We start from the raw sequence: 12,505 nt of genomic DNA, 5'->3' as shown, positions 1-12,505 counted from the left end.
CGTGACGCACCTGAAAGTAAAGTGTGTGGATTATCATGTTTTGGCGGTGAAATAAAAGAAGCACAATGGTAAGTAAAATTTAACTGTAATAACCACAGAAGATCTTACAATCAAAAGTTATTCATTAACAATAATCCATTCAGATCAATTTCCGAATGCATTTCTTTGAAACAGTAAAAATTATGGACACGCTTCTCTAATTTAACACCCTGTGAAATGTCGTTATTGCAGTTAATTGGAACTGTGGTACCGCAATGAGAGATCAGTCGACGTAGGTTATTAGGATGGCATTCCTCAGGCAAGAGGTGTCGAATATGGGTACATTCAGAGATTACGCAGTGGTACGAGTTTCTGCTAAACTCTTCTACCTGTAGATACCGTTGTAATCTGAAAGATCATGTGCACTCTTAGATAACACTATCACACGTTTCGAAAAACTTTAATTCCATCCTATCTGAACATCGACCCGCGCCTGTCGCCGTGGAAGGGGAGCGTTGTGGCACTTCCTGAAGATCCGATCTCTTTCTCCACAGATACACTTCGCCCTTACGCGAGAGGCTGCCGGCAGAGACTCCGCAACCAGGTGCTCGTGACGTCACTGACGCCTCCATTGTGCTTCAGAGCAACAGTTGTAGTCTGGCAACAGGAGCACTTGTGTACCAAAGCGCAGTGGCCGGAAGAGAAGCGATAACGGAGTCCTCTGGAGGGCTGGACGCGCCACGGATACAAAGAGGGTTTGAGGACTTGTGCTGGACGCAGAAACAAGGAGACAAAAGAACCCTATGTGCCTGCTCCCGTTAACAGTCACATGCTTGAAAGCACATCCACAAATTTGATACTCAGCTCAGGTTCCGATAAATTAAGAAAAGAAAACGTAAAATCAACAACCCAGGGAATAGTAAAAGAGTTGACAAGACAAATGCGTAGAGCATAGCCCTACCACAGGGCTGCTTCAGTAACTTTCAACAGCATACGGCTCTACATTATGCTCCTGAAACATAAAAAGGGAATATAAATATAGCATAAGACACAAAAAAGACGCATCACGAAGAAAAAACTAGAATGGGACGAAAATTGGTGGATCTGACGTACATGATGATTAAAATTTGAGAAAAATTCCATGATTTATTCAAGAGAATGGGCTTCACAAACTGAGCAAGTCAATAACACGTTAGTCAACTTCTGGCCTTACGCAAGCATTTATTGGGCTTGGCACTTGATAGATTTGTTGGATGTTCTGCTGAGAGATACCGTGCCATATACTGTCTTAGTGGTGCCTTCGACAGTCAAAACCCCGAGCAGCTTGGAGAGCCCTGCCTGTAATGTTCCAAACGTTGGTAGTTGGGGACAGATCCAGAGAAGCTCCAAAATTGGATTTGCCAAGCACGAAGACAAGCAGTAGGAACACTCGCCGTGTGCGGGAAGGCATTATCTTGTTGAAATGTAAGCACAGGATGGCTTGCCATGAAGGGTAACAAAACGAGGGGTAGAATATCGTCAGCGTACAGCAGTGTTGTAAGAGAGGCGTGGATGACAATCAAATGGGCCCTGCTATGAAATTAAATGTCACCCCAGACCATCACTACTGCTTGGCGGGCATTTTGGTGGGCAAGAATCTGGTAGGTACGCAAGTGCTCTCCAGGACGTTTTCAGATACATTTTTGCTGATCGTAAGGTTTCAGTTCGAACAGTTCTACTCCAGTCAGTAAAATTCTAGCCGAATGTGCTCGACACCTCTACAGTCGTTCTAATGTTCAAATGTGTGTGAATTCCTAAGGGACCAAACTGCTGAGGTCATCGGTCCATAGACTTATATACTAGTTAAACTAACTAATGCTGAGAACAACACACACACTCATGCCCGAGGGAGGATTCGAATCTCCGGCGGGAGGGGTCGCGCAATCAGTAACATGACGCCTCTAACCGCGCGGCCACTCCGCGCGGGTCCGCAGCTCGTGGTCGTGCGGTAGCGTTCTCGCTTCCCACGCCCGGGTTCCCGGGTTCGATTCCCGGCGAGGTCAGGGATTTTCTCTGCCTCGTGATGACTGGGTGTTGTGTGATGTCCTTAGGTTAGTTAGGTTTAAGTAGTCTACGTTCTAGGGGACTGATGACCATAGATGTTAGGTCCCATAGTGCTCAGAGCCATTTGAACCATTTGAACTCAGCGCGGCTGTAATCGTAATTGCTGATGTACAGAGGTCAATAATAGTAGGCGCAAGGGGCGCCATAAGCTTAGCCTCCTTTGTTCAAGGCTCCGGTTAACATTATGGTCAATGAAGCACCTGCAGCACGCTGGATCGATGAATCAGGGAAGCTGATTTCCTCTCTCACGGTTGCTCGATCCTCTGTAGGTCGAGCGCGTCCATCTTGATGCTGTGTTCGGACATGGTTCATGCACTCCTGCAAATATCGTCGAATAGTGGTACCGCTCCAATTCAAATGTCGAGCAATTCACCGATTACTCCAACTGGCTTCTTTGTGCCCAACTACAGCTATCCTGTCAGATGAACCATCTACGTATATTGTTAACGCTCCTGTGTGCCAGGCATAGTAACTGTGCCACTGAATACACGGAATGAAATTTACAAAGAATTTATTCCCTGGCATCGACATGTCACATACTTACGATCTTGACAGCTGTGCAGTTTATCCAGAGTTTACAATTTAGCATTTTCTGTCGATACCCATATAAATACCAATTTGTTAACACTTTTCGTAACTCCTTCCTGGAGCGTCATGCTTTTCTTTTTTTTTTTTTTTTTTTTTTTTAGAGAAATAAGTGTGTACGAGGAAAAAATATATCTAGTGAAAACAAATCGGCATTTGTTGGTGAAAGTCTTAAAAGGAATGTGTAATACAGTCGGATGATCATTATTTTAGCGTGGTTTAAAAATTACTTTAATTTCAATTCAGATAAAAACGAGTTGCGTGTAACTGGGGCTGAATAGCATAAGGGGCATTCAGAATCAGAAAACAAATAGAAAAAATGTAGAGTAGGAAACCAAATATGTAAACCATCACTCCTGCGTGATCAATACGTGTCTGCCGCAGCCAGATGGTTTACTTTAATCTCCTTAACGGACGAACCAAATCACTTACCTTGCAGCCAGAATCTCCCTGTTGATCTTTACTTAATATGAGGTAGCAGTAGTAGCTTCATCTTTAGTTAGTTCATAGGAGACAATTTATTTGCTCAGTTTTTACTCTTATGAAATTAGTAGAAACTTATGTTGACAGTTAAGTTTCAAAATATTTTGGTTTGTATATCCAAATATTCAGAAGCTGTACGAGAATTGATTAGTTATTTCGACGCAGAAGCCTAGAAAGAGCCCTCAAAAATTTGAAACTTCGTGCAAACAATGGAGGCAGATACAAAAACATGCCTCAAGGTCGTAAGCAAAGGTAAAGAAATCTTTCAAAAATATTGGGAAGTATCACATGTTATGCTTTGAATGCGTTACTATTGAATAAAATCAATTTTCGATCAATCGACAGTTAAGAGGAGTGTCACAGTTCACGCTCGGAGCTACTACCATGTATTTCACGTACAGGTAACAGCTTTTAACGGAGCAGACGCAGTCGCTGAGAGATGAAGGAGAAGCGCAACCAACGAATTGGTAACTTGTGTTGGGATGCACCTGCAACATAAATTTTACACATAAATGAATATGAGATGGAAAACATACTACTCGGAAATTGGAAATTTGTGATAAGTACTATGGGACCAAACTGCTGAGGTCATTGGCCCCTAGCCTTACGCACTACTTAATGTAACTTAAACTAGCTTACGCTAAGGACAACGCACAAATAGATGCCCGAGGGAGGACTCGAACATCTCACGGGGGGAGCCGCTCAAACCGCGACAAAATGCCTCAGACCGCACGGCTAACCCCTCTCGGACCATACTACTCTTTGAACGCTGAAAATTTAGCGCGCTTTTCACAATTTAACGGACTACGGAAGGAAATACTGAAAACTATTTGTCGAACTTAAACAGTGAATGTTGCTTTCCATCCCACATCAAGGCATTTATTTTTATTAAACAGCGTCAAATGCGGGCACGTTTAGAGGTGCGACCGTGAAATAACAGTGCGAGACGTAGAAACGTCGGCCAGGCTACATCACTCTTGAAAGAATTTCCAAACTTTCGGCCTGTAGTCGTTGCTGTAACTGGAAATCAATACAGAAAGATCAAGGAACACTTCGATCATGAATTTATATTTTGAATCTGTGATTTTTTCTGATATATCTTGAGTGGGTATCATCAAAATCTTAGAACTAAGCAGATCGGTTGTTCAGCACCATCTCATACTACATTTCCGATTCAGTCTGGACTATTGATCGTGTGACGTTCATGGAGAATATCACTCATTTACTGAAAATGTTTATATCCTGAGACTAACTTGAATTATCATCACAATACGAATATTATTGTTATTTTCGTACAATACCAAAAAGTATAGTCAATCTCGCGGGTATTCAGATGGACCTATGCAAGAGCGTTTAGCTTTTTTGTACTTCTGTTCACTTCTCTTTCTTATTTGTTGCTGGAAAGTTCAGTTATTTGTCGTGTACTGTGCAAGTTACTATGAGGTTCTGTGTTTCGGGTCGAGCTGATTTTGTAACTTTTTGTACGATGTTCACTGGAAACTACTGAGTCCTTGCTGACAAATTAGTCCAATGTGTTGAGCTTTAACAAATGCCCCTCTTGTTAGCACGTAATTGGTCTCTGGTCAGAGGTTTGGTAAAATTGTAGCATGATTGTTCGTGTGTCTTGGTCCTGCTGTCACATGTCAAAATTAAGCGAATTTACTAAGCTTATTTCAGTGTCAGAAATCACTTGAATCGTTTGTTGTATTAAGATTTCAGTGCAGGTCATAAACTTCAAGTTGCAGTTATCAAATATCTTCAGAAGCGCTTAACCTCTAGCATTGGCCTATTTTTTCCTTATATGTCAATAAATCAGTCTTACATTATGATACTACATCTTTAATAGTTTTGACTATGCTACATTTAATGTCGTGTATTGTTCTGTACTAACTTGACCGGTGGGCACTGATTAGAAATATTCCTTCCAAAAGACGATTACCTGAAAGATAGTGAAGTTCTAAACAGTTGTCAGGATAATAATTAGGCCGGTTGCTATTTTCTGTCAAACAAAACCTGTTTCTTTCTTTCAAAGGAAATTTGTAAATGTTTATTAATTTCAGGTACTGTAATAATGTTTTTAGATTTGTTTTATTTTTACTGCCTGTTCTTTTCTCTACTCTTAAAGTTGTTCTGGTAGGTTATTTCCACATTTAGTGTCATGGTGAAAGTATTCAAGACTGTTTATCTCGGATACCCAAAGAGACTTCCTCTAAAATATAAAGCGTCTTGCTTATTAAGATAATTTACGGGTTGTAAGCCATTAGCAAATATTTTTTACCATTTCGATCACATCCTCTTCTGAAAAATACTTGTCCAGAAGAAGAGACACCATATAACTAATGCGCCTCGATGGGAAATGTATTCACAACCTTCAGCGCGGACGCACAATATCGTCCGACTTCCAGCGGCAATCTAAAATCAGCGAGTTTGGAGGGCGTGGACGGACTCGGAGGATAGGTGGCGCTAGGTGAGAACGTGCGTCAGTCGGGCAAAGTGCAGAGATACACCTTGAATTTGCGATAAACACTATATCGGAATGGCTCAGTGATCAACGCAACTGCCTAGTAAGCAGAAGACGCCGGGTTCGAGTCGCGGTCTGATTCACATTTTCGCTCGTCGTCACCGATTCTGCACAAAAGTCTCCATGCAGCTGTTATCATCAGTTTCTTTCCTTTCCTTTCCCCCCATCGGATTTCAATTTACGTAATACTTATTATAGCTGCGGATACCACTTGGTGTCAAAATCGATAGTCGATAGTGGGTTGACAGGCCCTGCACATAATGCTCCAAACTTTGTCAACTGAGGAGGTGCCGACTATAGGCATCGCTCCTATTCAAATGTCGAGCGATTCGCTTCTTTGAGCCCAAGTGCACAACCCATGTCAAATGCGGACATCAGCATATATAAAAGGAGTGTTCCAAAAGTAACTAGCCGGAGTCTGGATTGCGCAAACCGGTGACAGGAGGGTAATATCGTGGCGTGTGTAACGAGATGTGGTTCCGACCAGAGCGTGGAAGTTCACAGCCCGACGCTAGAGGGCACGCGTGCACGTCACGTGACTATACAGGGCTAGCAGCAGCATGCATCAACCACCCGACGGTGCCAGTTGCATTGCGAACAGTGACATGGAGGCATCAACAGAAGAGCAAAGAGGTGTTGTTCGTTTCCTGACAGCAAAAGGAATAGGAGGAAATAACATTCATCGACAAACGTCACAAGTGTACGGCGAACACTGCATGTCCCTTCCAACGGTCAAATCGTGGCACAAGCGCTTCAGGGAAGGACAGGTGTAGTTAGCCATATGAGCCTTATATGACCAACATAGTGGCGGCACTCCTGTAGAAATTCGTATGAGACGTTCTCGGCCACACACCATACAGTCCGGACCTTTCTCCCTGTGATAACGCCATTTTTTGCCTCCTTTAAAAGGCTCTGAGGGGCAAACGATTCACTTCGGACGAAGATGTCCAGCTGTACGTGCGGAACTGGTTAAAATCGCAACCCCGGGAATTTTATGAGACAGCCATTCACCGCCTTGTGTTACAGTGGGACAAGTGTCTCAACTGCCTGGGTCAATACTTCTAATATACAGATACTGGTTTCTGTAATTATGCCTCCTGCTGGTTTCTTTTTGAACGACCCCTATAATTCACGTGTCTATCTGCGAATCATAGCTAATGTCGAGCTGGGTAAATGAAATGAAATTCGCAAAGAACTTATTCCGTGGTATCTACATGTCCGCTATTTACTATTCGTGCCAGTTGCGCGATGAAATGTACTGCAGCTTCACACATTCATCCGTCGACCGCCAAGGTTTACAGTTTTGCATTTTATGTCGATACCTCTACGAAAATTTATTTGTGACTCTTTTGTGTAACCCCTTCGTGGTGCGTCGTTTTCTTCAAAGTAATCTAACAACTTGTGGATGGCATAGCCTCCATGTTTTTCTACTGACCTATTCTTCTTACAGTCTTGCTTAATGGTACTGCTCTCCTGTAATATTAGGATTGTAATTGTCTAGCGAAAGAATAATAATAAACCACGCTCCTATCTCGACTCCGCTCCCCCTATCGGTGAAAACATGAAAGAACTTGGTAAAATCTAGTATTACCCATACTGTACATTTCTTCATCTGTGCACTCGCTTCTCCCATTATTAAAATGGTTACGAAGTTCACCATAAAACAATAGCAATTCCAACTCACCTTACTCACTTTGTCACAGTTGAAATCTTTATACTTCGTTGATATTTACTTCAACTGCCACTTAGGTTTCAGGCTCACGTGATCCCTTTCTTCCTCTGGAACTTTCACCCTTAGCGTGAACAGTAGTGGGAGCCACTCAAGCAGTTTTTGTTGCTGGCTGTTTAGTATTCCATTTATTTTGTGTCTGTGTTTATATATACTGTATTTGGTCCAAAGCATCACTGCCGAGAGCGTCACATTTGTGATAAGTGCTACTCTTTGATCGTTGGTTAGCATATATTTCGTGATCTCTCACGATCTTTAGAGAGTTTTCTGTTTTCCTCAGTCACATTCTGTAGGCACTCTCTCCAATGCTCCCAAGTTTATCTGTCATTTTTGAAACAACCACTACGTATATTGGGTGCTTCAGGAGCTACAGTAAATATTTGATGTTACGGTGGTGTGGGGCGGCTGGTGGAATTTATGTTGTTATTTAAATGTAGAATTTTAATGTGTAAATTATGCATTTCCCGGCCGTTTGACCATATGTGTGGCTGCAGGTGGAATTATGTTGTTTAAAATGTTCCTATTAATTATGCTGTTGTTTTGCCATTCTCAACACTGACTCTCTAACTACAATTTTTGCAACCAGAAAGTGATTAGCAAAACGTGAAGCCTGTAATTAGAAGTCCTAGCGCCCACTTCATCTGAGAAACACACTTATAGCTACAGCTTATAGCTCTGAGGAATTAGGAAATTGTCTGGGACTCATAATCAAAAACGATCGTGTAAAAACATTCTCTATATTCTGAAAGTCACAGATGAAAAAGAAGAATCCACACAATCTGACTAACAGAGCAGTTCAGAGTCTAATGCGTTGATGCAACTATAACTGTCCAAATTAAGTGTTTAAGTGAATGCTCGCCATAATTTGATGATAATGTTCATCAAACGCCACGCTAAATAATGGTTGAATGTCTGTCCCGCGACGGCACGTGAAAATACGACATACGCAAACTGAAGATAGATAATTAAAGTCATCCCAGAATTAACACTTCACGCGGATATGATTTCATGGTTACGCATATCCCGAGTAACTTAATACGGCATCCGAGGCTGTTTATAGCAATGATACCGATGCGACGCGACTCCCGACACGGATGGTGTGCTATTCAGCGTCTAAAGAGAACTGGGGCCTTGCTTCCTCGCGCAGCGTTCTTATATATAAAGCCGCGGTGCGGATGGCTAAGGGAACGCCTGATCAAATCGGCTCTCCCGACTAGCCGCTGGGCTAGTAATGCACCACATTAAGTTAGTGAATAAATCATCGCTTCCTTTGCTGATGGCCGATGAAGCTCTCAATTTAAATGTGCAATCAGTGCACAGGTAAGTAATCATAATAAAAGTTTGACGTGGCTCAGTCAAATATTTTGGGTGAGAGAATTAATTTAATTACACTACACGCAGTAGACGAGTTCTGAACCTACCCTTTGGAGAAACGCTATCGCTATAGTTTTATAGTTATTCAATTGAAACTTCTCACATCTTTATGATTATAGCGGATCTCCCTTCTACTTAAATTTAAACATCCTAGCCGTATTTATTAGCCGACTTAATCTATCTTGCTTCCTTAATTTTTAAGACAAAAACCAGAGAATCATGAATTTCCACTAAAATTTTAATTTGTGAAATCCAAAGTACTGTTTCTATTAAATAATTATGAAAAAGGAGTCTAAATATAAATTTTTAAGTCTCTAGCTCTCTTCTGTTACGCCAATGCTTTTTACAGAAAACCGTCCAAATTTCGAAAATGGTTAAAGTTATTGAACTGACATTCAACACATATTGATTTAGTATTACTCCTGACATGCTAGAACCGTTTCAGGTTATTTACTTGATTTTTAAAGTATTGCGCAACATTTATGACGTCAGAGGTAGTTACAGCGGACTGGCTGGCACACAATGGAAAGACTGATGTGAATTTATTACGGCGTGAGTAGGCTGCTTCCCTACATCACCCTCCACTTAAATTTTTTTTTGAATGTTAATGAATGAAAAAATAATTTAATTACAAAAAGGGAAGCAAGAGTACAGCTTAACTCCCTACAAAAAAGTAAAATTGAAATACAAACATATAGAAATATTAAAAGAAAACCGGTTATCTACTTCAATTATTTAAATTACTGGCATGTTCACTGCCTCTTAAGCAATATTATCCCTCAAAATTTAAGCAAAATCAATGAAACACTTTGGCATACATATTGCCTTAGACAAACAAACACATAAAAATATGTAAAATTATGAAAATCTTAAATCCATTAAATACATTTTTACATACACAAATTCAAAGAAAGTAATACACTAACAGATGATTATATCTTAGCAGTCTCTTCTAAACCTGAAAGAAAATTTTATAATCATGACAATTTCATTTATACACACGTGGTTGTAGCCACTTTGGCTGGCGTTCTACACTTCCATTCACAAGGGTAGAGGAGGGGAAGTTGATATGGTGTGTGTCCTTCATGTTCACTCTGAATTACATGGGGAAAGGAGAGGGGTCACTGTGACTTGTGTCCAAGTCACTCCACGCTTTCACGCAGCTACCAGGCTGCCATTATCTGGTTTGTCCTGTAGAACAAACAAAAAGAGTGCCTCAGACTCTGTTCACTTAATATCTAAGGGTGGGTCACAATGAAATGGGGATATACATACATTTTATCTTTCAATATGTTACTGGAACAAAGTTAACAGAACTTTTTCAATTTTACTCTCGCAGTTACTTAACTGTTATAAAATCGATAAAGAAATGGCTCAAAACGCCGTTAGTCACGTACTAGAGAAAATTTATGCTCAAGGCATACAATCATAAATCCTATTTAATTTCAATTTTTTATTTCTGAGCCGGAATACTGAGCCAATGCTCGGTACATTCCTGACAAATCTGTATTTTATTTACATAGCTGACTCATCTTTGATTACCTTATTCTTAGAGATAGTATGAGTATATTTGATTAGTAGTTCTATTCTGAGCTTCTTTGTACATGTGAGTAACTTGTGGTAATAGTACAGTTCTGAGTGTTCAAAACACACTACGTTTAGTTGATTACCAAGTCCACTTATTGGTCTTCTGCTGCTGTGTCAATTCCACATCTGCAGTTATGTACTTACTTACTTTGCTAGTGTATGAACTTAAGTAATACTCACTCCATTAACATTTACAGCACAGGATAGCACATTTATTTCATACCCATAGTGTATTGCAGCTGATCAGTTTGCTCACGTGGCAATCCATTTCCACTCGATCGGACGCTGAAACCACAGGCAGTCTCTCTCGACCTACCACTAAAATGCATTAAGTAATTATGGACGAGCGGAATGCTAAATTCCTTAAACCTATAGGACACCATGAGCTGCTCTGTTTCATCTAACATAAGGGTACCTATGGTCGCATTCACGCCTCCAACTCATAACCTCAATAAATATAGGTGTGTCCTGTCACACACTACACCAAATAACGGCCAGCTCCAACCTTATAAATATTTCAAAGATATGTCCTTCACGTCTCAACCACAAACACTGTTCAATTCTGTTACACTGCCATTCCTTGCTACACAATGTGAGTTTATTCTTACAACTTATCTGCATATTTTTCATAACACTAAGCAATCTCTTAGTTCTACAGCAAACAATAGGTTTCACTGCCACTTCAGATCCTGCTTGAACACGAATTTGTACATCTTTTTAAAATATTATTATGGGACCATTTCCAATAAAACAACACTCTGTACTTACAATATTACCGGGGTTCTATACATACTTATTACTCAAATACATTGTATCTTAGTTACGACATACTTCTCTATTGTTTATGTCACTGTTAGGTTTGTCACATTAGGTATTTTCTTCACTAATCGGTGGATAGAATGGTTACAGAACTCATGGCTTGATAGCCATGACGGAAAATTTTTGTATTGCAAAGAAGGAGTCGAACATTTTTGTAGACAGGAAAGATGAAGAGTGAGTGAAACCTCAAAAGGAAAGAAAATCTCACACAGCTGGGACTGCACAGCTGACACACTGTGTAGAGGTTACAGAACAACCTCCTCGCTATAGAATTCATTAGTTTATTATTGGCTTGATAACCATTACGGAAAATTTAATGTGTTGGAAAGAAGAGGTCGAAATTTTAGGTGGATAGAAAAGATGAAGAGAGTGAGACCTGAAAAGGAAAGAAGATCTCACACAGCTGGGTCTGCACAGCTGCCACACTGTGTAGAGGTTACAGAACAACCACCTCCCTACAGCATTCATTCACTACCTATGAACTTCTTTAGGTCGATCACGTTCCTGAGACCTAATAGCTTTTTACTCTTAGGGTACTCTAGCCTATATGCATTGACATGTGGTTTTCCTATGATCCTGAAAGGTCCTTGGTATACGAACATGAATTTCTTTGTTTCTGCATTTATTTTCTTTGATTTTTCCTTGGTTTTGACAAGGACTAACTGACCTATTTCAAAACTGGTGCGTACAGCTTTTGCGTCATGAAGCTTGTTTCTTTCCAATGCTCTTTTTCTTATATTTGCCCTAGCCTTTAACTTCTTCTCGTCTGTGGATATTTGCGTTAGAATAGGGAATTCTACCATATCTGCAATCACATTGTGCGGTTCTCGGCCAAACATCAATTCGCATGGCGAAAAACCAGTTGCATCATGCCTTAAGTTGTTAATTACATTCTCAAAATACTTCATGTGCTCTGCCCAACTTGAGTGTTTCCGAGCACAATAAGTTCTGCAAAGCCTATTCAATTCTCTCATAATACGTTCACTCATATTTCCTTGGGGGAAATACGCAGATACAGTATTTTCAGATGTTTCACTCCGGCCTTATCTAGACATTCTTTAACCCTGCTGTTCTGTTCGGGTCTATATGACCCGAAACGAATATGAACGTTATTTTACATTATGTAAATACCAATATATATTTATGAAACTTTGTGACTTTGTCTGAAAATGGATGAGCAGCATGTGTTTTAAAAGGTTTTAAAAAAGTTTAAGAAGTTTGGGCTTCAACTGTAATAGTTGCATATGTAATGTTCGGGTCATAATGACCCGACACAAATATGTTTAGTGTAACTCGTATTTATTTCTAAAATCTGGAAATGGCGA

The sequence above is a fragment of the Schistocerca piceifrons genome, chromosome 2 (genome assembly GCF_021461385.2).
Source record: "Schistocerca piceifrons isolate TAMUIC-IGC-003096 chromosome 2, iqSchPice1.1, whole genome shotgun sequence".
Taxonomy (NCBI): domain Eukaryota; kingdom Metazoa; phylum Arthropoda; class Insecta; order Orthoptera; family Acrididae; genus Schistocerca; species Schistocerca piceifrons.
Note: the sequence above shows the minus strand (reverse complement) of the source record.